This window comes from Marmota marmota, unplaced genomic scaffold (assembly GCF_001458135.2).
Source record: "Marmota marmota marmota unplaced genomic scaffold, marMar, whole genome shotgun sequence".
Taxonomy (NCBI): domain Eukaryota; kingdom Metazoa; phylum Chordata; class Mammalia; order Rodentia; family Sciuridae; genus Marmota; species Marmota marmota.
In genome coordinates, this window is record NW_025999949.1 from 24,397,891 (window position 1) to 24,425,447 (window position 27,557).

General features: G+C 38.8%; 1 long non-coding RNA gene across 1 annotated transcript; it reads left to right on the forward strand.

The window, feature by feature from the left end:
• The first annotated feature begins 7,374 nt into the window (after positions 1–7,374).
• Positions 7,375–25,766, forward strand: LOC125616497. The gene is made up of 4 exons (XR_007347128.1): positions 7,375–7,520; positions 14,633–14,637; positions 19,138–19,150; positions 25,756–25,766. It is a non-coding gene; the product is annotated as an uncharacterized LOC125616497 (long non-coding RNA).
• The last annotated feature ends 1,791 nt before the right edge of the window (positions 25,767–27,557 follow it).

Sequence of the window (27,557 nt, forward strand, 5' to 3'; positions counted from 1 at the left end):
AGGGTGGAGGATGGGAAAGGCAGCGGAGCACAACAGACACTAGGATGGCAATTTGTAAATCAATGGATGTGTAACTGATGTGATTCTGCAATCTGTGTATGGGGTGAAGGTGGGAGTTCATAACCCACTTGAATCAAAGTGTCGAATATGATATGTCAAGAAATTTGTAATGTTTTGAACAACCCACAATAAAAAATTAAAAAAAAAAAGAAAGTAACAATAATAAAGGCTCTTGCTTCTCTGATGAAATCAGTGAAAAAAGACAAAGATAAACTCCCACAAAATTTATGATCAACTGGGGTAAATAACACTGACCCGAGCTCAGCTGAGAAATAAGTAAAACAGGTGCAAACAGAGAGTGTAGCTCAGTCTGGCTCAGATTTGCCCCGTACGTCAAGTCAGAATGAGCCTATCACAGCTCACAGGAAATTATGACCCCAAGTCTTCACACCTGTGCAGGTTATCTTCCTATGTCTGACAATGCAATGTTGTTCTCAGATGTGGAATAACTTAGAAATATGCCAATCTTGTAGCATTATTGGAAAAAAGAATTACCTGAAGTAATGACTCCAAAATACAGCCAAATTTGAAAAGAAAGCCAAGAAAGAACGAGTAATGTCCCTGTCATCGTAGCCTCCTGTCTTTCTCGTGGACAGGCCAGTGCTGGAGGAGGAATGTGGTCCAGGGAAAGGAGCAGAAGACAGCACAGCTGGACGGAAATCCCAGCTCGTTCACTCATAATTGACTTTGTGACTTTAAGCAAACCACTCTGGTCTTTGAGTCTCAGTTTCTTTTCAGATAAAATTAAGAAAATGAGACCTAACTTGCACAGATTGGTTAAGCAGATGAAATGAGATACTGCCTCTAAGAGGAAACTGTAAATTACCCATAACTGTCAGCACTTGTTATTACTCTTTGAGGGCTTGTGCATTTTCCAGCTGAATGGCCACAATGGCCTCAGAGTTACTTTTCCACGGGGGTCATTTTTTTATTGTAGGTCTCAATGGCCACATTCCGGATCCAGCATCGCTTCATGGCTGGAATCACTTCCTCGGGATTCTGTAAACCCAGGTCTCAACCTGAAGGCTTCATAGCCTCCTGGATCAACCAGTCAGGTTACAATCTCAGTAGAACCTTTCCTCTGTGTCTGCAGCCTGCTCATTTCTGATGCAGGACATGTGCACTTGCCCTCCCTGCCCAGGGCAGCATTGATCCTGCCATTAGTCTCCCTAGTCTCTGCCCAAATTCCTTTTCTGAGTGACACATTTTCTCTTATCTCCATAAATCTAGTTTTGGTCAGCCCTTGAGAACTTTCCGTATGTACTATTATTGGCAGTTTAATTATACTTTTTACTATCCCGCATCAGCATTTAGGATTGTGTTAGTTAAATGTTCCATATTTACTTTGCAATTGTAACTAACATATAATTAACTGGTGTCCATAAAAATATGTCCAATGCTCAGGATAGTATTCAAGGCAGAGGGCTAAGGAAGAAAAGGAAATAAAATTATCTCTACCATAAGATCTATGCTAAGTAAAAATGTTAGCAAAAGGAATAGAAAAGTCTGTGCTTTGTGTTGAGAGCAAGTTAACATCCAGGAGAGACATGGGGATGTTGTCTAGAGAAGTGAGTTTCATGGAGTGGTAGGTCCTTGAGTCAGTCCACATTGCTCAATGGTTAGGGATTCCCCAAGGGCAAAGCTATTCTCTGAAATCCACATCCCAGGTACAGTTACTAAGGGGTGTGGTAGCATTTAGTCAAATTTACCTTTGACTTTGTTTAGTCCAGATACTCAAACTTCTCAGAAGGAGAATTCTTTAAATTTATTGTCAAATACATTGCAATGTCCTAGAACATACTTTGGCAACTAAACTGCCTAAAACTTCCCCAGTGGACATAAAATCTTTAAATTTCTGATTTAACTTTTCCTTAGTTTTCATATTATGAGCAACATGTCCTCTTTTGAACCAGTCGAATGATGCAGTTTTGTTTAAAATTCATCCTCTCTTCTTATCCCTTTTCATTTCCTTTAGCACATTGATACGCATTGATCCATCTCATTCTCAATACATGCACATATCCGTGCACATACATGTACACACATATTTAGAATGCGTGTTATTTTTCTAAAGTAATTATTTACAAAAGCGAAATTATATTTACATACTATTCTGTGACTTTTTATTCTCATTGAAGAAAATCATAGCTCTCTCTCAGCTTGATTTTCCATAGCTGGATAATTTTGCAAGGAACATAGCACAGTTTATTTTGTCACCCTGTTGATGGATATTTCATTTGCTTTCTCTTTCATTTAAAAATAAACCATGATGAATTCTTGCACATATATTTGTTTAGAAGTAATTCTATTTTTATGAGATCAATTCCAAATCCTTAAAATATTTGAATCAAAATGCTGGCGATGTAGCTTACAGTGCTTGAATTGCAGGCACAAAGCCCTGGATTCCAACCCCAGGACTGGAAGTAAAGCTAGAGAATTTTTGAATCAGATGATATGTGTTTAATTTTGATTTTAGTAGATATTGCCACGTTACTTTTCAATATTGTAACAATCACACTCCCTTGTGGTAAATATACCCATTTCTCTTCATCTTCACCAGCACTTGGATGGTATCATTATTTTTATATTAGTGAGATAATAAATCAACAATGGAATTCTTATATTATTTTTAATAACATCACCAAATGACAATATAGCTGTAAAAGATTGCTTTCCTCCTTCTGAACCTGAAGAGACTGTATCTTTCCACAGAAAGATAATTTTTACAACTTGACTTATTTCACTTTATCTTTTTAAAATCCATGCTGAAAAGTGTGGCTATGGTTCCTTTTTTCACAGCTGAATACTATTCCACTTTGTGGGTCATTTAATTGATTTTTTATTCTTCCCTGAATGGGCATTTGTATTCCTATGTTTTCCTACTTATTTCTATCAGTATGAGGATGACCACAAAGATTCCTGAAAATATCAGTTGAAAATATGCTCAAAGCTCCATACAGCTCTATTCTTTGAGATGAGATGACTAGATTATGAGATTCCAGAATTTCCACTTCATAATTTAACTTTTCTAATGAAGCTTTTTTAAATATATATATTAGTCAGAATTTTATACTAGTTCTTATTTCTTCTGATCTTGCCTGTAGGTTTAGTCTTCTGTATCGGTGTGTTCTACATCCATGAATTCAGTCAACTGTGGATCAAACCCACTTTTTAAAATCTGACTTCTGTACTGAATATGTATGTACTCTTTATTCTTGTCAGTTCTTCCTAAAAAATGCTACTTGCATAGCATTTACATTATTTTGGATATTATAAGTAATCCCAGAGATGATTCAAAGAATATAGGAAAAGCAACTTGCCTTTCCATGGGTGGCCTGTCTGTAAACTGTGCTGAGCCCGTCACCCACAGACACCCATGGCCACACTTGGGGTGGGGTTAGGTTTTAAAGACTTCTGACCTTGGCGTTGGTTTCCAACTCTCCATCATTGTGCTTTCTTACCTTAATTCGCGTCTCACAGATAGCAAGTGAGACCCAGCAGAATGTCCCTTTACATTTCCTGGTCTTTCAGGTTTCCTTGGCACCGTCTCTTCAAGCCTTTGGTTCATTTCTCTGATAAAATGTTTGCCATTTTTACCAAGTAGGAGAGAATTATTTTTGCCACTTGCCCATGGTTACTTGGTGAATGGGTGGGACCTATTTTTACTTTCTGGAATGAGTTTTTGGAGGGGTTACTAGCTGCCCTGTCTGGGCATGAGGAAGGGATTTCCTGGCACAGGCACAGGACTTCAGAGTGCAAAAATGTGGGAACTTCAAGCAAATCAGGACCCGTTGGTCACCCTTGCTTGAAGTGACCATAAATGTTTAGTTTGAGTACAATTAAATTTACAAATGTTTGCATGTTTGCTTAATGTTTATTGTGTTTAATGCTTCCTTTTGTAGAACAGGAAAAAAATGCATTTTGTTGAGAAAGTTTAAAAGCTTGCCTTCTGTATTTAAATCTAAGTAATATCCGGATGAGAATTTTGTGTGTGTTGTGATTTCACATATTTGAAATTTTAGTAAAGTATTTTTTACATCCCAAATTTTATATTTTACATACAAAATTTTGTGTAAGAATATTTGAAATTTTAGTAAAATATTTTTTACATATAATAAAGCCCACTCAGGTTCAATATAGACTTGGGTGAATTTTAGGAATTATATACAGCACTGTAGCCTCCACCATTACCAAGATGTAGAGCTTTCTCCTCTCTGAAAGGAGTTTTCCTTGTGCCACTTGGTGGTTGACCCCTTTTTCCACTCCCAATCTCTGGAAAACACCAATCTGATGTTTTTTCAGTTAGTTTTACTTCTCCAAGAATAAAATTTCAACAGAAGAGACAATATGGTCTTTTATTTTTCATTTCTTTCACTTGACATTGTTCTGAGATCCACCCATGGTAATGTGTTCCCTGTTAATGCTAAGAAACGTTTCATAGTATGACGTGCCAAATTCACCAATTGATTAATTAACATCCTGCAAGAATTTGAGCATACAAGAAAGAGTTTGTGTGGACATATGTTTTCATTTCTCTTAGGTAAATACATAGGAATGGTATTGCTAGGCTGTATGGTTAGTACAGGTTTGAAGTTTTAACATAATGGGCTATTAATTTACAAATGACTCTCAGTTCTTGTCCTTATCAGCAATGTATTTATGTTCTTTTGGTTTTGTTCAAGAAAGATTTTCCTAAACTGTTGTCAATGTTTTCTTCTCTAAGTTTTATAGTTTTAGCTCTTGCATGTAGGTCCCTAATCCATTTCAAATTTGTTTGTGGGTAAGGCATGAAGTCATTGTCAAGATTTATTTATTTTTGATAAATAGTAGTAGTATTTATTTTCCACATAGAGTAGTTTCAGCATATTTTTTAGAAATGCACTTTCTACCATTTACATACTTTGGCACCACTGTCAAAAATCAATTACCTCTATAAGTGTGGATCTCACTGTGGACACTCTGTTCTTTCCATTGATCTGTGGTCTATCTTAATGACAATATTCTTTTGTCCTTACAACTGTAACTTCATATTGCCTTGAAATCAGGTTGTATGCATACCCAGAATTTTGCCTCAAATTAGTTTGCTTAGTATTATACCTGGAATATTATGTCCTCCCAAAATTTACATGTTGAAAATGTGTGATGGTGTTAGGAACTACAGCCTTTGGGAAGAGATAAGGTAGTGAAGGTTAAGTCCTCATGAATACACTGGTGCCCTTATAAAAGAGAACCCAGGTTGCTGCTTGTCCCATCATCATATAATGACAGAGTAAGTAGGTTCTTCTTCTATGAATCAGAAAGTGGTCCCTCACCAGATAATGAATCTCCAGCATGTTGACCATGGACTTCCTGGCCTCCGGAACTGTGAGAACTGTTTCTAATGTTTATAAAGCACCCATTTATGGTATTGTGTTACAATAGCTTTACAGGCCATAACTAGTTTAAATCCTTTGTTTTTTCATGACAAATTTAAAAACAGAGTCCCAATTTCTTTATAAATCCTGTTAGAGTTTTTATTGGAGCCCTTTTTTTAAATCAACACATAAAAATTGTACACATTTATGGGATACGTTGTGATGTTCCAACACAGAGATATATTGTGTAATTGCTGAGAGCCACAGCTGAGTCAGAATGGCCCCTGGCATTTTGCCAATAGTATTGGTTGACAGGTGAGGCATTACTATCCGCCTCAGCCTCTACTTTGGAGTTCTCACGCTACTTTGGAGTTCTCGTGGGGATTCCTGGGGATTCCCGGAGAGTTCCCATTGGTTGGGGAAGTGCAGGAGGAGGGATTTCCAGAGGATATTTCCGGCTGCTTGTTCCTGGACGAGCCGCGTGGCGTTCGGGAGGAGTTCCCGGGAGCGTGTGTGGAGCGTACTGGTGGAGTTCAGAAATAAAGTTTGTTCCTGCTTCAGTGGCTCGTGATTTGTGCCCAGCCAGACTGTGGCATTTGGTGGCCCGTACGGGGAGCCCCGGGACACTCGGGGGTAAGTGACGAAAAAAAAGCTGTCCATCCCTAGATAGGACGGGAGCAAATCTGCTCGTCCCTAGATAGGGCGAGAGGAAAAATGGCCATTTCGAAAAACTGGAGAGAATTGATACAGTATGTTTGTGTCTTGTTTTGTCTTGGTGTATTGTATTGTCTTTGTGACTAAAATATGGAAGGGGTGAGAGGTAAATTACTAAGGGAAGGAGGCACCCCAGTGAAACCAAGAATAGTTAGGGCATGTGTTGATGGAAGCCCAGGAACTCTAGTCAGAAAGAAGAAGAAAGTTCAGAGGAGGAAGGATTATCAGGAAAAAAGTTGCAGCAAAAGGCTATTACTGAATACTTTTCATTACTGGAGGGTGCGTGAATCGGCACGGCGGCTGCCACGTGCACGAGCCGGTCATGGCACAGCAAGGCCTTTCCAAGCGGCGGCAGTGGGCTCTTCCCCGCCCCCCGCCCGGAGAGCGGGACGCCACTGCGAGAGCCCAAATCCAAACCTGACCCGGAGGCACAGTCTCGCAGGCTCTTGCTCCCTATGCCCAGTAGCAGTTTGAGTCCAGGACACTCCCTAGGGTCATCTGGGGCTGCCCAGGATGCTACAGCCGGCAGAAGATGCTACCGGTGTTCCTGATGTTTGGTCATTTTCAATGTCAATAACTAAGCTACAATGGTTCTCCCATACCTGGAAGATAATGAGTAATGAGCGCCACTAAGGCCTATTTCAAATGTAAAAAACCTTGAGATAATGTACTAAATTGTTCAGAAGGTTGTTATCTTAGTGCCTGCTGGAATACTACAGGATTTTCTTTAGCCATCCGGAGTTCCTGCCTTCGTCCCAGTGCCAGTGAAGATGAAGGTGGAAGAGAACCAGATGAGACTTTGGATCAAGCCAGCTGCCTGCAGAACTTACCTGGACTGTGATTTAAGCTAGCTGCCTGCATAACTTACCTGGACTGTGAGTTAATCTATTGAGACACTGCTTTACCTGGACTGAGACAACAAAGTGTAATCTACAACAAATTGTAACTCGGTATCTTTGCTAACGGTGTCATTGCTGGTATAATTTTTCCAAGGGCTTCTTGCATGGAGCCATCAATTGGCTTGGTATTGTAACATTTTGTATCCTCCCCTTCTGCTTGTAGCAGATTATTTACGGTGTTTGTGTAAAAACCACTATGGTCATTACTCAAATTAAACAAAAGGGGGAAATGTTAGGGTCTGTAAACAAGTGTGGATGGCGCCTGGCATTTTTCCAGAGGGAGTGGTTTGTGAAGTAACGCCAGCGAGCCATTAAGTGTGGAGATTTCTTATTGGTTGACTGCTGTATCTAGTTTATGTTAATTAAGATAAGCTGTGTAGAATGTATATATACCCCTCCTGTCGTACAATAAACAGCTCCCACTCCTGCTGTATCAATCTACACAAGTTCCTCGTCACCCCCCAGTTACTTTGCTGTAGCCGGACTGCAGCATGTAATAATCATATCAGAGTAATTAGCATATCCACCACCTCATCAGTATGTTGTAAGGGATTGCCATCTGTTTAATGTTACTCCTCCAATAGTTATTTCTGCATTTTTTACAGCCCTTTTAAATTTTATTTGCAGTATTTTGTACCTTGGGTATATTTTATTAAATTTTCCATTAAGTATTTTAACACTATACTAAATGGAGCTTGAAATATTTATTTTCTAATTCATAGAATAGATAAATGTAATTGATATTTTTATGTTACACTGATTCCTGAAATGCTTCTGAAGTCACTTATTAATCTAGTATCATTTCTGTAGACTTTCCAGGTTTTTCCACATACAAAATTATGTAGTATGGCAATTTGGATTGTTTGGGTTCTTCCTTTGTAATCTTCATGGATTTTATTTCTTTACCTTTCTTGTTTGCATTGGATTTCCAGTACAGTGCTAAACTGACGTGGTGAGCATGGGTATTCTTGCCTTATTCCTGATCAAGCACTGGGCTTTGTATTTGATGTTAAGCATGGTGTTAGCTCTTGCTGTTAAGTAGATGCTCTTAATTGTTTCTATCATGAAATGATGTAGAATATTTAGCAACTTTTAAACATCATTCATATGATTACATGGTTGTTTACTTTTATTTTATTAATAAGGTGGAGCACACTGAGTGGATTTCAGATGCTTAACCAATTTTGAACTTCTTGTTTTTCAAAAAATCTACTTGGTCATAGTTTTGTTATCTTGTTTAAACATGATTTAATTTGATTTGCTAAATTTTTAAAGGCTGTTTGTATTATGTCTTTGAAGATATCGGTCTGTAATTTTATTTTAATGATCTATGTCTGATTTGGATATCAAAATAATACTGGCCTTATACAGTTGGCAAGTGTGCTCTTCTATATTTTCTGAAAGTATTTGTCTAAGATTACTGTTATTTCTTCCCTGAATGTTTGATAAGATTCATCAGCAAACCCTTTCAATCTTAAGAGTTTTCTGTGTAAATAGGTTTTTAATTTCAAACTTACTTTTTTCAACTTAGGTAGGATTTTTTTACATCGTTATTTCATTCATATGTCTTTTCAGAGAATATATTTTGGTGGTAACTTGGTTTATATTTTGTGAAGGTTTTTTTGTATCCTATTCTTCAAATAGAGATTATGTGAGCAAATGGTTGTAAGACAATAGTATCTTCTTATTTCTAGTTTATATTGAATATATGTTCAGAGTTGATTTTTTCCTATTTTAATGAACTCATCAGTTATTATATCTTCATCAAGTGTAAAAAATTCCATCATTATTTATTTCAAGCACATAGAGTTAGGTTATTTGACATCATATATTCTATCTTTGACTTTATTATTTCTCTTTATCTCTTAATTTCTCATCATTTAGAGTTTTTAAATTTTAAAAATAATATAATTTCAGCAAAGTATTAAGTAAAATAAGGATCTTTTTATCCTTATCTGAGATTAAGTTGCCAAACTGATAGAAAATACCTTTCCATCCAATAATTTAGTTTGTTTTTCTATAAAAATGTTCTCTTACATAACCACAATACAGCAAATTGTGGTTCTGAAATCAACATTGGTACCTGATACCACTCCTTCCTCAAATGAGATTAGAGGATGTGGTTCCATGCAATTTTGTCAATTTCCCTAATGAGTTCCTTATAGAAAGAGGTCCTGCTCAAAACCACTCGTTGAATTAGATGTCAGTTCTCTCGTTTCATTTAGTCTGGAAAATTCTTCATCCCCTGGATTTCCATGAAAAATGACACTTTCAAGGATTCCGTTCTGCTGACTTCACAGCCTGTCCCACCCTCTGGGTTCTCCCGATGTTTTGTGGTGATGAGATCTACCTTGGGCATCTTTGTCAGGAGAACCACCAAGGAGGAAGCTGCTTTGTTCTTCTTCTCTGTTTCTATCCAATAATGTCTGATTTCTATTTGTCCTTCTGCTCCCGATGTTCACTTTGATCATTTTATTAGCATGGTGTCATCTGAGTCTCCATTGCAAAGTTGTGGGTTCTGCTTTAAAATCAACATGATCAGTGGGGAGTCATTTAAAACCGCACAAATACCTCCTTGCTCATCAGACTTCCAATGTATTCATTTGCTGATTAATGCCTATATAGATTCATAGATTGCAGTTACACACCACCAATAAAAGAGTCAATATTATAAAAGAACATCACTGTGATTGAGAAAACAGGGGTGGGTAGAGAAGTGACAGGGGGTGAGATTTTGTTAGGGCTCCAACTGAAGTGAACAATATTAATCAACTTTTTCACTTCTTTTTTTTTTTTATCTTCCTTATCTCTCTACTCTGTTATCCCCACAGGCCTCCTTGGAGATCATAATATTGTTTTGATTTATAGCCAACTAAGATTTTGAAGGTGATTTTAGCTAAAAAAAAAAAAGAGTTCATCATGAAGATCATTTCCTATGCACTGTGCTGCCAAGAAATCAAAAACAGATTCTAGAAATCAAGAAGCAGAAAGGAGAAGGAAAGATCTGACATCAACATTAGACATATCTGGACTCTGGCTCTTCTACATACTGCTTCTACCACCTGGAAGCAGTTACTTCATCTTCAAGCTACAATTTCCTCATTTGTAAAATTGTGGGAAAAATTAACTGATGGATTAATTTATTGATTCAGTAATAATTTGTTGAGCGCCTACTATGTGTCAGTCATGTGAACTCTGTAAAATGTTAGATCAGAAGAAAATGGCACATTTTAGGAAGCCAATAAAATATGAATTTCCTTCAACCTATAACAAAGTAGGTGCAGGGAACATTGAGTTATAATATTCGAATTCTCTGATGATAACTTTAAACTGAAGTTATTTCATTATTGGTCCATTAACTTGAGACTTCATGGTGAAAAGCAGTATCTCATTACTTGGGAATTGACTTGTGAGTTTAATATGTAATAACATTTACCACCCTGAAAATCCCGGGAGAGAAATTTTGTAGGATGTGATTGAAATATTCTTCATCAATTTATTTAGTGGTCATTGAGGAGGAAGCACAAAGATCTAAACAAAGCCCTTTGCACAATACATTGAACATATCAAAGGGCTTAAATAATATTTGAAATTATCCTCATCTCTTTCACTTCTAATGGGATTTTTAAAAAAAAAACTGATTCTGGAAATGATAAAGGAATCATATGATCAATGCTTCTTTAAGAGTCTACTCTGTACTCATAATAACAATCACTTGATTGTATCCACACCGCACATACACACACACACACACACACACACAGCTCCCTCTCAAAATCTGATATGATATATTTTCCCGGGGGTGATAGACTCCATTTATAATCACTCGACTTCTGTGTGCCTCCACCGATTAAAATACAGGTTATGATTTTCAAATCATAGCCTTCTGTTGTTTTTTCCAAGTTTAAAATGGAATCTGAATATTGCCCCCGTGTTTTCTCCAAACGCTTTCTCTGGAGATCACTGACATACTAATTTCTGGATTTTGTACATCAGCAGGTCAAGGTCCAAAGAAACCCGAGCTGCCCAGGTTCATGGAGTTTGCTGAGGAGGAGCCAGGGCAGGACGCAGTGCTCTTTCCCCTGGTCACATGCTGCTTGTTCTGTTTCTCACTCCTTTCTCTTTTAGGATCCAGGAAAATAATAATGAACTCTAAAATAAATTCTATCTCAACTTCAGAAAATTTCCTTGAATAATTGAATCAGTAGGTTTGGGGCTTTGTGGGAATCATTATGTCAGACCTGAGATAGAAATAGCCCTTTCCCTGGGTTGAAACGTGTTGCATTTAAATTGATACTGCTTTTCCCCAATGTGCAATTAGGGGAGACAAAGACCTACTTTTGTAAACGTTGTTAAGGGAAAATGGAGCAGGTGTCTCCTTTCTCTCATTTCTCTGGGTCAGTTGTATTCTCCACGTCTCTCTTTGTTGCATGGTCTATTGTTGTTCTTAATTGCTAGGAATGACTCTCCTGGTGGCAGCTGAGGATCACTTTAGGTGACAGGACAAATTCACGGGGCTTGGAGAGGGGACACCTGGCCCGTGCCAGATGCTTCTCATGCACTGGCTTCTTTGGGTGTCACAAACCCCCTGCCCACTAGGTGTTACCGTTCCTTTGTGTATTCATTCATCCATTCATTTATGTGCTGCCAAGTGCCAGATCTGCAGAAGCAGAGGTGCTGAGCAAAGTAGACACTGTCCCTGACATTGTGGACCTTGCTCTCCATCAGGAAAATCAAACAGTAAATGAATAAGTAAATACAATTGTCACTGTCGACTCCATTTTAAAGGTGAGGAACCTGAGGCTTAGTGGAAGAAAGTACTTCACACCAGCCCTTCTCCAATCAAACAGAGGAGCTTAAGATGCACAGCTTGCCATGTTCTAGCATGCTAACTTGCTTGGTGATGCTTCTAGAGAACATGCATGCACAGGCATCTCAAGGCAGAACTTTCTTCAGAACATAAAGAGGACTGTGACTTCATGAGCAAAATCAGGGGGTGCAGAGTATTGAGCCCCAACTAAAAACTACCACAAGGTGGTTGCACACATTTTAAAACTGAATTCTTCAAGAAATCTTTTTGTTTAGTTGAATTTATGATTGTTTTAATAGGCTGTCTTTTTAGAGCAATTTTAGGTTCCCAGCAAAATTGGACAGAAAGTACAGAGAGTCCCCGTATCACCTCTGTCCTCTACTCTCACAGACTCGTGCCCAACAATATTCTGTGCTAGCGTGGTGCTATTACAAATAATGGACCCTGAAGGTCACACCATTATTACCCAGAGTCCATAGTGTACATCGGGGTTCACTCTTTCTGTCGTATGTTCTGCGGCTTTGGGCAAGTGTCTGATGACACGTACCTATTATCATAGCTTTGTACACAGTAGTTTCACTGCCTTAAAATCCTGTGTTCCATTGATTCATTCTTACTTCCCCAATTTGTGGCCACCCCTGATATTTTTACCATCTCCACAGTTTTGCCTGTTGCTAGAATCATATTGGAAGCATACAGTATGTATGATCTTCAGATTGGCTTCTTTCACTTAAAAATATGCATTTGAGATTCCTCCATATCTTCTCATGACTTGACAGTGCTTGTGCGCGCTCACTCGCTCCATCTGTCTGTTTGTTTGTCTGTCTGTCTATCTATCTATCTCTTTTTCTCTCTCTCTTTCCCTCTGTCCCATGCATGCTAGGCAAGTGCTGTACTACTAAGCTATACCCCAGTCCTTCATTTCTGTTTAGTGCTGAATAATATTCCATTGCCTGGATGTGTAACAGCACAATTTTAATCCCCTTGGCTCCAACAATTTTCTCTGAAGTTTGGAGCACAAGCTCAGTTAAAATGTGAGGGGAAAAATATGCCATAAAGAAAAAGGAAAGCAGTTTGGCAAGGGCGAGTGCTGGGAACTCAGGTGACACTCTTCATACCCCAGTCATTTCTCTGAGCCTCGGTTTCTCACCTGGACCATGCCTGTGGTACCAGTCCCCACATACTGGGTTCATAGTGGCTGAACTCGTTGACATGTGATGGCACCTGGGAGGACAATAGGTACCAATAGGCGTCTCCTCCTTGGCTCTCAGTCTGAGAAAGGGTCTGCAGCATGCTCCACCTGTGACTGAGGAGTGCCCTATGTCCTTGCCTTGTTTTTTCATGGTGTTCTGCTGTTAGGGTGTTGATCGGGAGTGTCCCCCCGAAGCTCATGTTGGAGACAGTGTAAGAATGTTCAGGGGTGAAATCATTAGATGATGAGAGCTTTAGAGGAATTAGTGAATTAACCCACAAACGTGAGTTAACTGGGTGGTTAACTGTAGGCAGGTAGGGTGTAGATACAGGAAGCAGGTCACCAGGGCTGTGCCATTGGGTGTGTGTTTTGTCTTTGGTGAGCAGAGGTCTCTCTGCATCCTGATGCAGCTGTTTCCCTCGGCTCCACCCTTCCACTAGGAAGCTCAGCCTCAGCCGGGGCCCCCAGCTCTGGAGTCAGCCCACCAGGAGCTGAACCCTTGAAACCGTGAGCCAGAATGAACCTTTCCTCCTCTAAGTCCTTCTTGTTGGGTCTTTTGGTTTCAGTCACCAAAGAGCTGACTAATACATGGAGTTAATCAGATCTGCCCAACCCCTACTAGGCTTGTTAATATTGTCCAGAAAAATGCTCAGAGGCCCAAGTGTGAGAGATGCAGGGAACATACTGCACCCTTTCTCAAATTCAGATAGGTTATGTGTTCCTCAGTGAACTCACTGGGAGCTTTAATCTAGACACTTTTACACATCACTCTCCCCAGATAGTCCCAACTTCTAGAAAGCCTATGCTGTATTTTATTCCTCTTCACGTTCCCTGCTAGTAGCCTAACACAAAGTAGGTGCTGATTAAACACTTGCTAAACACAGAGTGAGATTCTACTGTTAAAGTGTCATTTAAAAATCCCGAGAGCAACCTTTTCTGTGCCTTCTCTCCCTCAGGGTTTCTCAACCTAACCATGACTGAGGAGTCCACTGGGATGATTCCTTACTTCCTCATTGCCAGGAGCTGACCTGGACATTGTAGGATGTTTAGCAACATTGTAGCTCAACCCACAAGAAACCAGGAGCTAGTTCCCTCCTCCCACACTGTGAACACGAAAAATATCTCCAGATAGTGCCCAGTGTCCACGGGGTGGGCAAAATCAGCTTGGCTGAGATTTACTATGCTGCTAAGTTAATGTGGTGACTACCTCACCTACCATAAGTTCCCAATTAAATTTTTATCCTCTGTCTAAGAAGTTGTCGTGCTCTCTTTATCCATCTGCAAACTTTTGGCTTTAATGACCAAAAATCTGGAAGTTCGTGGCTTAAATTATAAGGAAGTGTATTTTTCTCTGTAATGAGGAGTCCAAAGTGAATACAGGTATGGTACAGGCAGGACTGCAGCCGAGTTTCTCTGTGTTCTCTGTGTTCTTATGTCTCCGGGTCAGTCCTGCTCAGAGGCTGATCCTCTCTTCTTTCTTTTTCTTTAGCAAAATTCCCAAATGTCACCAAGTGTGGGTGAGGAGTAGGAGTAGATGCTATATAGAAAGAATGGATAGTGATACCCCTCTAAAGGTTTCTGGCACGTAATAACTCTTCCAAAGACATAGTTTCACTGGTCATGGTGGCACACACCTGTAATCCTAGTGGCCTGTGAGGCTGAGGCAGAAGGATCGCAAGTTCAAAGCCAGCCTCAGCAAAAGCAAGGCGGTAAGCAACTCAGTGAGACCCTTTCCCTAAATAAAATACAAAATAGGGCTGGGGATGTGGCTCAGTGGGAGTGCCCCCGAGTTCAATCCCCAGTACTCCCCCCAAAAAATTCTCATATGTCTCTACAGGCCAAAGTGACAACACATACTCATGCTTAAACCATTTTGGCAAAGCAGGGCCCAGCTGCTGGGGCTGTCGCCAGCCTCCTCTGGTACATGGCCACATGGAGGACTGAGAATGCCAGATGGACACTGAGGTTCTGTGTGACAGGAGTGCAGGTGACAGGGTACATTACAGCTTTCTAACTGAATTCTCGACTTCATGCTTCTATTTTTTTTTTCAAAGCATATTTCACTTTGCTGCCATTTGTCCAATGAACATTTGTTGAAGATCTATCTGTGCCAGATATTGATGGATACATTTTCTTAAAGCCCAAATCTGGACATTCTATTTCCATCCTGAAGCTTGAGGGTCTCCTGGTCCGTCTAACTAAATCTACTCGTCACCTTGCTCTCCCGGCCCTGGTCCCGTGTAGTTCTTGACTTGCAGTGTCCTATGCCAAGACGCACTTGGTGTTTTCTGAAGGTGCCTCACTTCTTCCTGATTCTGCTTTGGCTTATCCTTCCCTCTGCCTTCACTACCTCCATCCACCAGCCCAGGCCCCACGTCTGCCTGTCCAAACCCTAATCAATCTTTCAAAAACTAAAGGGCCACCGTAACAACCACTCCAGTTTTGCAGCAGCACTATTGGCTGCTCTTTATTTGCCTTCTTTATTACTGTTTTATTCATTATCATTTATTCTACACAAAGAGCACAGGAGGTAAGTACAATTACCCCCATTTTCTAAGAAATAATGAGCTAAGAAACTTGCCTGAGATTCACATTCCTGACAAGTGGGAGTCTGAGATTTTATTTGCAGACCCAAGTTGTCCAGTGTGGTGCTTGAACACATGTCCAGGAAGCAGACAGAGCTGGTTTCTAAGCTCACTTGCCCTTGTTAGCTGGCTTCGAAAAGTCCCTGAACTCCGCATCTCCTCAGGCATTCTGGGCCCTAGCCAAACTGGAGTTCCTCAACACTGTGTTTCCAAAGCACCAGGTCACAGCTCAGTACTTGGTCATGACTGACGATTTTTAACAGCTTTATTGAGATAATTCACGTACCATATAATTCACCTGATTGAAGCGTGTAATTCAGTGGTTGGCAATATATTCACAGTTGGGTCGTCATCGCCACAGCACATTTGGGGAATTTCATCGTCCTAAACTTCCATACCCGTCAGCTGTCACTGTCCTTCCCTGCTCCTGTTTGTACCCTCCCGCTGTACAAAACCACTAGTCTATTTTCTGTCTTTACACATTTGTCCTCTCTGGACATTTCATGTAAATGGAATCATACAATATGTGACTTCTTGTGACAGGCCGCATTCTCTTTGCATGATGTTCTCAAGATTTATCCATGTTGTCCCATGTCTTGGAACTTCATTGCCTTTTCTTGTTAAGTAATATACCGCTGTGAGGGTGCACATTCTTTTATTCACTTATCAGTTTTTGGACGTGTGAGTTGTTCCTGCCATTTAGTTTTGGCAATGCTGCTATGAATATTCGTATAAAAGTTTTATAAGGGCATTTTTAAAATTTTTCTCGTGTATATAACTCATAGGATAACTAGGAGTGGAATCCCTAGGTTAAATGATAACCCTGTATTTAGCTGCCTGGGGAATTTCCAGACTATTTTCCAGTACCTGAGCCATTTTACATCCCTACCAGCAGGATAATGAGGGTTTCAGTGTCACCACGTCCTCCTCAACACTTGTCCTAATATGTGCAAAGGGGTATCTTACTTTAGTTTTATTTTCTTCTACCTGATGACTAATGATTATTTTTTGTTGTTGTTTTTGGTACTGAGGATTGAACCCAGAGGCACTTAACCACTGAGCTGCATCCCCAGTTCCATTTTCTTAACATACATTTTTATTTAGAGACAGTGTCTCGCTAAGTTGCTTAGGGCCTTGCCAAGTTGCTGAGTTTGGCTTCGTAGTCACGATCCTCCTGCCTCAGCCTCCCAAGCCACTGGATTTCAGGTATGTGCCACTGCACCTGGCTGACTAATGATTTTTTGAGAATCCTTTCAAATACTTATAGGTCATTTAATATCTTCATTCAAGAAATATATATTAATATTCTTTGTCTATTTTTTTAAGAGAGAGAGAGAGGGAGGAGAGAGAGAGAAAAATTTTTAATATTTATTTTTTCAATTTTCGGTGGACACAACATCTTCATGTTTTATTTTATGTGGTGCTGAGGATCGAACCCAGCGCACCGCACATGCCAGGCAAGCATGTTACCGCTTAAGCCACATCCCCAGCCCTCTTTGTCTATTTTTAATTGACTTATTTTTATTAATGAATCATAAGAGTTCTTTTTATATTGTAGGTACTCTTCCCTTTTCAGATATGAATTGCAAATATTTTCTTCTGTTCTGTGATTAGTTCTTGAACATTCTTGAAGCACATAATGTTTCAGGATGGATGAAGTCCTATTATTTAATTTTTTTCTTTTGGTGCCTGTGCTTCTGGTGTAATATTGTAATCCACTATTGTCTAATCCAAGGTTGTAATTATTTCTGCATTTTCCTTGTTTAGTTCCTGTGTTTATGTTGATGATCTACTGTGAGTTGATTTTTGTGTGAGGTAAAGGTCCAACTTCAGTCTTCTGTTTGTGGATACCCAGTTCTCCCAGAACTGTTTATTGAAATGCATCTTTCCCCCATTGAGTGGTTTGACTCCCCTGTTGAAAATCAATCAAACAGATTTAGTGATTTATTTCTGGACACTCACTTCTCTTCCATTTATCCATGTGTCTATTTTATGTCAGCATCACGATGTCTTAATTACTGCTGTTCCATAGTAAGTTTCAAAAAGTATAAGTCGTCTAACCATGATCTTCATTTTCAAGATTGGTCAGGATATTCTGGATTCCTTGAGTTTCTATATAAATTTCAACAACAAACTTGTCAATTTCAACAAAAAGCCTATTTAGAATCACAGGAAGTATTGCCATTTGAATGATAATAAGTCTTGAAATCCATGCATGTAAGATATTTTCCATGATTTAGAGCTACTTTCATGTTTTTCAACAATGGTTTCAGAGTGAGTTTTGTACTTTCTAAAATTTATTTTGAAGCATTTCAGCATTTTTTATTCTGTTTCAAAATTAATACTTGTTTCTTAATTTTATTTTTGGATTCTTATTGCAAATATACAGAAATGTGTTTTCGTGTGTGTTTTATCTTGTGTTTTGCAACTTTTCCGATTCATTTATTAGATTTAATAATTTGTTGTGAATGTTAGAATTCATATATATAGAAGGTAACATCATCTTCAAATAGAGAGTTTTACTTCTTCCTCTCCCTTATGGATGCCTCTGGCATCGTGGTCTTGCCTAATTGTTTTTTTTTTTTTTTTTTTTTTAAAGAGAGAGAGAGAGAGAGAGAGAGAATGAGAATTTTTTAATATTTATTTTTCAGTTCTCAGCGGACACAACATCTTTGTTTATATGTGGTGCTGAGGATCGAACCCCACTTGAGCCACATCTCCAGCCCCCAGTCTTGCCTAATTGTTTTGGCGATCCTGTACAATGCTGAACTAAAGTGACATGAGAACATTTTTGTCTTGTGTTTCATCTTAGGAGAAAGCACTTAGTCTTCACCATTAAGTATAACTAGAGCTGCTGTTATTTTAACAGATACTTTTTATCATGTCTTCTATTCCTATTTTGTTGAGAGCTTTTTATCGTGTATAGACGTTGGGTTTCATCAAATATTTTTGTTGCATCTATAAGATGTTCATGTGGACTTTGTTCTTTATTCTGTTTATATGATGTGTTAAATTAATTATTTCCAGATACTAAATCAACTGTGCACTCTTGGTACAAGTCTCATTTGGCCATGATGTATATATATATTTTTTAAATGTTGCAGAATTTTATTTACAACTATTTTGTTGGAGATATTTACATATATTCATAAGATATTGATCTGTAGTTTTCTCATAATGTCTGTATCTAGTCTGATACTTGCAAAATAATGGCTCCAAAGAGTAAGCTGGGAAATGTTCCCTCCTGTTATATCTTTTCAGAGGAGTCGGTGAATTATTAATATTAATATGTTTGTGTTTGTTGGAATTCACCAGTGAAGGCTGAGATTTTGGGACAGTTTTTTGTTTATTTTGTTTTTCTTTAGTTACTGATCTAATCTCTTTACTTATTGTATGTCTATTCAGATTATCTATTTTTTATTGACTCAGTTTTAGAAATATGGATATTATATACAACTCATCAAATTCATTGGCATATAATTATTTATAGTTATTCTCTTGTAAATGTTTTTATTTCTGTAAGGTTGTTACAGAATGTTTCCTCTTTAATTTCTCCTTTTAATAATTTCAGGCTTTCTTCTTCTTGTTCAATCTGATGTAAAGTTCATCAATTTTGTTCAACTTTTCAAAAGACCAACTTTTGGGTTTGTCAATGTTTTCAATTGTTTTTATTTTCTCTGTTTCATTAATTTTTACTCTAATCTTTATTATTTCCTTTCTTCTGCTTGCTATAGGTTTAATTTGCTCTTATTTTTCCAGTGGCTTAAGGCAGAAAATTAAGTTATTGATTTGAGATCATTCTTCCTGTTTATTTTCCCCCAGACAGTTACAGCTTTAATGTCCCTCCTAAGCACTTTTATTGTGCTCCATGTGGTTTAGTATATCATGTTTTCATTTTCACTAATTTCAAACTATTTTTTAATTTTCCCTGTGGTTTTTGTTGTATTTGCTATTTAGGAGAATCGTGTTTAATTTCCACATGACTGTCAATTTTCCTTATTTCATTCTGATATTGATTTCTAATTTCATCCCATGATTTTCAGAATGAAATTCAAACTTGAGTGCTTTTAAATTAATGGAAGTTTAATTTTTGTCCTAGGATATGACTTTGCTAGGGAATGTTTGATGGGCACATATCAAGAAGTTCTATTCTAACATGTTGAGTGACGTGTTTCACAGGTGTCTGTTAGGGCTAGTTGGGTCATTGTAGCTCATTTCTTCCATTTCCTTGTTGGTCTTCTGTCTGTGGGGACATGTGCACATAGCATGGAATATATTTCTCATTGTTTGCTGTTGTCATAAACACTTGAAAGCCATGACTTTGCCAAGGTCCAGTCCTGTGGCCTCTGGGCTGTCAGAGCCTGGAGAAAGACTCCACCCGCCTTCTCCCTTTGCCTGGCTACGTGCAGCTATTTTTACAGCCCAGGTTTGGATGCTGCTTCCTTGGGAGACCTTTCTTAATTGCACATAAGGCAGTAACTTCTGCTGTGTGCTCCCACAGTACTTCCTCTGTTTCAGAGCTCACTACATTGATTTCTCTCCCTCCCTGTTCCTGTACTCTAAGGCCTGTGAGGAAGGACAGGTATGTCTTATTTACTGCTGCATCTGTGGCAGCAAGTAGATGCTTGGCAAGTTGTCCCTGTTCAAGGAGTGTTCACTAATGAATGAAGCCCAGGACAGTGAGAGATGATACCTCCTACATTAGCAAAGCCTGGTAAGGAAATAATTATGAGAATGTGTTTTGAATTCATAATGCACTAATTGCTTTGCATATATCATTTCATCAACATATCACAAAACCCTCATGAGTCAGGCACTATGGCTGTTTCCATTATACAGGGAGGAAAACTGAGCCTGAAATAGATGAGCAAACATTTCCATTACGCCCATCTGGAAAGAAACAAAACAGAAGTACCATAAGAATTTAGGGGAAAACATGTTGGCAAGCCGGAAAGGTCAGTTGAGCATGGAGCTCAAGAGGACACTGCTCTGGGTCTTGAGGAAGCCTGGCATCTGGGGCAGTTGAGTTACGTGAGCAGCTCATCATGAGGGATGAGAGTAGGGATCAGATTTTATCTGATGGTTTCCTTTTGAAACTACTCAAACTCTAGTCAAAGCATCCACATAAAAAAGTGAGACTTTAAAAAAATTTTAAAAGCTGTCTTTCAAGTTAAGTAAAGCAAAGCTATATTAGACTTAGTTCCTTTTCACAAGATCATTGGCAGTAAGGCAGACATCTGGAATGACAAATTAGGATAGCTATCTGGTAAGTGTCCCTTGGAAAGGACTAAATTGCCTTCTGGGTTTCAGAGTTTATAAAATGTGAAGGCATTGCACCATCTAGTGGTCTGACGGGCCACACCCCTGAGTCAACTTCCTCTGTGGTTATCATGGCTGTGACCGGACACAGTGGAGACCCTGGTTTGCTCAAGGATCAGGATAAATCTTTACCCTTCAAAATTTTTTAGGACTAAAGTGTGTTGATGATACCTAGAAGTTAATCAAGACTTTCAAGCATGATGGTGGATGGAGATGTCTTAAAAAATGTGCTTTACTGCCCCAAACACAAACTTAGATAGGTTTTACAAGAAAATTATTGGAAAAAATGCCAACCTGAAAATTTCCAATAGTTAAAAACAAACAGAGAACATAATGCCAGAGTTGATTAGTCACAACCCAAGTCAGAATAATTTGGATTATGGAAACAAATTCTATCATTTCAGGGACAATTTTGATTAATTGATGTTTATCTTCACTGTGGTTTGTTTGCTGTTTTTGCACGCCCAGTCACTTGACTGTTGAACATTGTGAATTTTACTGAGTTGGTCTGAATGTTGTATCTTCTCATGCTGAAATTAACATGCTGAAACTTAATCTTCAGGGCGAATGAAAATTCAGAGGTAAGGCCTTTGGGAAGATGAGTAGGTAATGAGGGTAGAGTCCATGAAAGCAGGATAGTGCCATTCTGTAAGAGGCTCCAGAGAGTGGCCTTGCCCCTTCTACCACGTGAAGACACAGTGAGCAGGTGCCTTTCTGTGAACCAGGAAATGGGTCCTCACTTATTCTACTGACGCCTTGATCTTGGACTTCCTAGCCTTGAGAACTCGGAGAAACACATTTCTGCTATTTATAATCCTCCTAATTGATGGCATGTTTTTTTATGGCAACCTGAACAGACTAGGAAAGTCCTGATGTTCTTGTATTCCTGTAAATATTCGTGAACACTGTTCTAGGACCCAGATAAATGTTTTTGGAAATAGCTCGATCCTTCTGGGTTTTGCCTTAGTTAGCTAGTGCAAAGCAGTGTTGAATTGAGGACAGGGGTTCTTTTTGCACCATCTACAAGGTTAAGAATGACTTTCCCTGTTGTTGTAAAAGAAAAAAAATGCGCCTACAACCAAGATTATATGTGGCCTGCAAAGGCTAAAATATTTACTGCTTGACCCTTTAAAGGAAAAGTTTTCTCAGATTAATTTCCCCCAGTACTGAGGAGGAATATTCTACTTGATGCCCTATTACAATGTTCTTTCCCTATCTTGATAACTCCTTTACCTTCTGCTTAGATGTGCTGCATGTCATATTTATTGGCCTGACATCAGCCGAAACAAATCACATGGCATGTTTGATAGTAGAATGAGGAAGAAAGTTCTCCCTATAGAGAAGCACTTCAAATCCCACATCATAGGCAGAGACCTACCATTGTCTCACTAGAAGAAAGAGTGCATAACTGCAAGTCAAATCCAACATACACACCTGTAGGAAACAAGGTAAATAAACTTGTAAATAACCTTTTTAAATGAAAATCTACCTCTGAGGCTTTGGCATGTGATTGCAGTGTTTCACACTGATGTCAGTCTTTTCTCAAAAAAAAAATTTGTTTTAATTATGTATTTATATTTCAAAGAGAATTTTGATCGATAGATTTTTATATAAGCTTGTTTGAAAATCTTAATAAAAAATCTTAAATTTAACTATTACTCCGGGATTTTGGGGTTTATATGTATATTTCTGTTTCTACAATTTCGGTGAGAAGAGATGGGCCAGAAAACAAACAAGAGACAAACATATTTGGGCATCTATGGTCTTCCAAGCACTGTGTGGAACTTTTATGTTTGTTCTTTCTTTTCATCTATACAGTAACTCTTTGTGATTTAGTAAATGTTTGATAGGACAAAAGCCTAGAGTTTTCCAAAGACTACATTGGTCATAGTGCCAATTGTCAGGAAATGGTGAAGCAGGGAGGAGATCTTGGGTGTTCCTGACCCAGGGCTCCGATCTTATCTGCCACAGTGACCGGAGAGGGAAGCGGAGGCAGCAGCCATGTGCTATGAGCAACTTATACCCCCAGCAGTTCCTCCCCCGTCAGCCATATGTGTCGTCCGTGAAAGAGATCACTTCTGCTGAGGCTCCTACATCTCATCACTCATGATTCTCTTCTGAAGGAGAATCCAAAATTGAATGCACACTTCTTGATTTCTGGGGCTGAAAGCAATGATATGGTCAAAGCACTACATTGAGATTTGTCCCTTGATTAACACCAATGATACCAGGAAAAATGTAATGTTTTGTATTCTTCAACATTTGAATATTCTAAAAAGAAATAGTTGACTATGATTGCTTTGAAGTGATCTAGTTAAATGGTAATTTGGTAATTGTTCTTGCTATTTTCAAAAAAAAAGACTTAAATACAAAGTTTAATAAGCGCTTATGTGATTTGTGCATGGTTTATTCAATCAGCCTCCTATTGATGGACATTTAGGTTATTTCCAATTGCTTTCTATTATTGCTTCCTTTGTATCAGCTTTTGCTACAAAATGCAAGGTAAGCAAATAACCACATGACCCCAATTGAATGTAAAAATATTCATTGTTTATATCTCGTAAGACCCAGGTTTAGAACTAGCATCCTGTCATTTCTACTCACAAGCCATCACTCAAAGCAAACTTCATCGCCAAGCTCAAGGTCAAAGCTGCAGAATGCTGTACCTGTGATGAGGCCATGACAAGGGTGCAGATAAGGGGGGTCTAATGTATTGGAGTGAGTAATGCAATCGGCTCCAGCCTCGTGTGATATTTGTCAAAACATCTTTGAAATACATTCCTAGAAATGGAACACCTAGGACAAAAGTTAAGAACGTATGTATTTTTTTCCATATAGCTACATTCTCCTTCATAGTAGTTGACTTATTTTTCTTAGCTTCTGAGCTCGAATGAAATCAGGCACTTTCTGGGAGATATGGCTGAAGACAAATTATTATTTATTTCAACAAGTAATAGATGAGCTTGTTTTTCCACAGCCCGAGTTTTAACTTTTATTTCCTGTATTATGAGTAATATTAATGATCTTTTCACGTATTTAAAAGACATTTGCATTTCTTTTTTCCTTTTAACACTTTGCATTTCTGTCTCCTGCTTTGAAAGGGCCTTTGCCTGTTACTTCTTCACCTTGCAAACTTCTCATATAATAAACTATCACGTATAGTTCTGTTATATTATCATATATAGTTTATTACATATAATTTATATTATATAGTTATCATATGCATCTTATTATATTATCATATAATGTATTCTTATATAATCAAATATAATAATATTATCATATAACAAACTACCAATTTGTTCTTTTTAAAATTTATTTACTTATTCTAATTTGTTACATGATAGTAGAATGCATTTCAATTCATAGTACACATATAGAGCACAATTTTTCACTCCTCTGGTTGTACACAAAGTAGAATCACACCATTCGTGTCTTCATACATGTACTTAGGGTAATGATGTCCATCTCATTCCACCGTCTTTCCTACTCCTGTGACCCCTCCCTTCCCCTCCCTCCCCTTTGCCCTATCTAAAGTTTCTCTGTTCCTCCCATGCACATACATTAATGACACATTGCAAATTTGCTTTCAGGTTTACTTAGTTCATGTGTTTTGATATATAACATCTTAAATTTCTATTTAATATTTTATTTTATTTTACATAATGTATCAGTGATATTCCTTATTGCAGCAATTTTGATACATAGTCAGGGAATTTTTCCTCATAGATGATTATGAAAAATTCACCAATTCATCACAGGTACAGCCATTCTATTCTCATGTTTATATAGCTTTATTTTTACAATAAATCTTTTATACACTTATAATTTACCCTGTTATAAGTAATTCATCCAATTTTAACTTTTTAAAAAATGTGACTTTGGGGCTGGGGTTGTAGTTCTGTGGTAGAGTACTCGCCTAGCATGTGTGAGGCCCTGGGCTCAATCCCCAGTACTGCAAAAAATAAAAATAATCACATGAAAAAAAGCAATGTGGCTATCTAGTTGTCATAATATTGCTAGGTTGAGATGCTGTGATTTTTAAAAGTCATATGCAGTTGGACGCATTTCTCGATTTTCTATTCTGTGCTGCTGGCATGCTTTCTATTTAAATCTCAGAACAAACTTCTAATTCTAGAGGTCTTGTGTTTAAATATCTGGTGAGCTAGCCCACCCGATTCTTACTATGCTCAGGTATTTTTGTTTGGAGTTTCTGTATATTTGCCTTAGTTCCCCATTATCATTGTGCGACAATCACCACAAACCAAATGGCTTAAAACAACACAGTTCTGTTTCCTCACAGTGTCTGCAGGCTGGGAATATGGGCTTGACTTGGCTCTGTCCTCTGCTTTTGGCCACCCAGGCGACTGTCCAGCTATCACCTGGGCTGTTCTCATCGGGAGTTCTAATCCAGGAAGAACCTGCCCCAGGTTGACTCTGGCTTTGACAGACTTCATTTCTTTGTGGTGGTGGGAAGGACTCTGTGTTCTCGGGCAGCTTCCTGGAGGCTTCTCCCCTCAACAAGAGGCCACCCACAGTTCTAGAGAAACCGGGAATGCCTCCTTGTCACGGGGGCTTTCCCAGCAGGGCAGTCCACTCAGCCAGGGTGGTGTCCAACATGGCAGCTGGAGAGAATCCTACCCCTGGAAGGGAACATGGAGTGATGTCCCTTAGCTCCCCTTATCCTTTGTTTATGAGCAAATCACAGTTCCCTTCTTCCTGCTGTTGGGAAATGTTTGCATGTTTTTATGATTTACTCAAGAATCTCACATTCCACGGTGATTAAGAAAGACAAAATGAGTTTAATTTTACTTCTGGGAAGCCTTCCTTTCACCTCTTGGGAAACCCCTTGGAGCAGGGGTTTGATGGTACTCAGGTGTGGGGACACGTGGCAGAACACACTCGCTCCTGTCCTCACCCTACAACACCTGGAGAGTCCAGGTGAACACTGTTCTCCTGATGGTTAGAAGCTGAAACTTCTTCTTTTGCTCTCCCTGAAGCCAGTGTGTCTGCGAACCTGGGTTTCTAGCTGACCTAAACCCTTCAGTCATCTTTCCATTCACCAGGCAGTGGACAGATCTTTGAAGTCTGAATGGAACTCTGCTTCTAAGCTTGCATAGGGCTCGTTGTTCTAGCACCTACTTTGGCACACACCACAAAATGATTTCATCATTACCCTTGAGAAAAGCTCATAGTGGGGGAAAAAAGGATTATGAATTCTGCATGCTACAAAATGGGTTGCTGGGTTAGGACCCCAGGCATAATTCTGTCCAGCAATATCCCTTAGTCTTTGTGTGTCCTTGGCCTCTTTCAGTTCCAATATCATATCCATAATAGGAATATCTACCTTCATATTCTAGATGCTGGGCTAACTGCTTTCATATGTCACTCAACATATCTCATCATGTAGTCACTCTGATGAAGACACGATGTTTCTGCTCCTTTTAGGAATGACATATTGTTTATCAAAAATTTCCATCATAACCACCATGGAGAAGCACCAAGCCTGGTGCTTGTGGAAAACTTTGAAGCCACATGTGTGCATCTCCCAGAGTACTAGCTTAAGAAGAATGATTGAATTGATAGAAAAAGTAATTAGTGCTGAGCATAGTTTTTCTTAAAGGAGTTTGTGGGCCACACTCCATAGCAAAAGCCCTGGGAAAATAGCTTAAAGGTGACTTTTAATATAGCTATTGCAATTAGCAGGATGGCTTGTGGTGGCAAAGAGGAGATCAAGTGATGCTGATCAATAATCACCTTTACTACTGGATGTAAGCTTTGTGAGGTCAGTGACCAGTGTCTCTTATTCCCTGTGGCTCCTGTATTAAGATCAATGTCCACATGAGACTGATATTTATAAACATCTACACTGTTCAGGAGAAGGATTATGTGCAATGGGGAGAGATTTCCAAGTAGTGACGGATCTAGTCACATACTCTTCCTGACATAAGCCAGGTCTACACAACACTCTCACCAGAGTCAACATTTTTATAGTGGCTTTCACAGACAGAGGGATTTTGTAGCAACTTCACACTGAAGAACTCCTTGCCTTTCAAAATTCATGAATTAACTTCGATTTTTGTAGCACCAAATTATAAACATCGAATATAAAAATACCCCATTACATAAGGAAATTCCAAGCATTTCCTATAATTATCTGATTGTCTTTGAGATAGGGAAGTGGCAGGTATGATGTGAACTAGAGTGCAAATGATTCCAAATTAGGCAAAAAAAAAAAAAAAGATCAGAGAGGCCATTCCATAAAAGGGAATAAGGTAGTGTCCTGGTGCAACTTCTATTAAAAAACGAAATGCACTGAGCAATTCCAGCATCCTCACCTTCAACTGTAGGGAAATAAAATAGGTCAACTTCATCAGCTCCAGTGTTCTAGTGCTGCTCCCAGCATATGACCAGCAGAGGGCGCCAGAGCCCTTTGAAAGTCATTTTTTGTTCCACTTAACCGTTTTGACATTCAAATTAGCCTGGGAGAATCAAATCATTGCCATTGGGGGTGGGGTGGGGGGAGGTGCCACAGAGTTATGTGACTCCTTTTCACTTTCTAAAGAAGGAAAAATACCCCTCTTATTAAATTGCAAGAGATAGTCCGTTATGGTGTTACTTGTT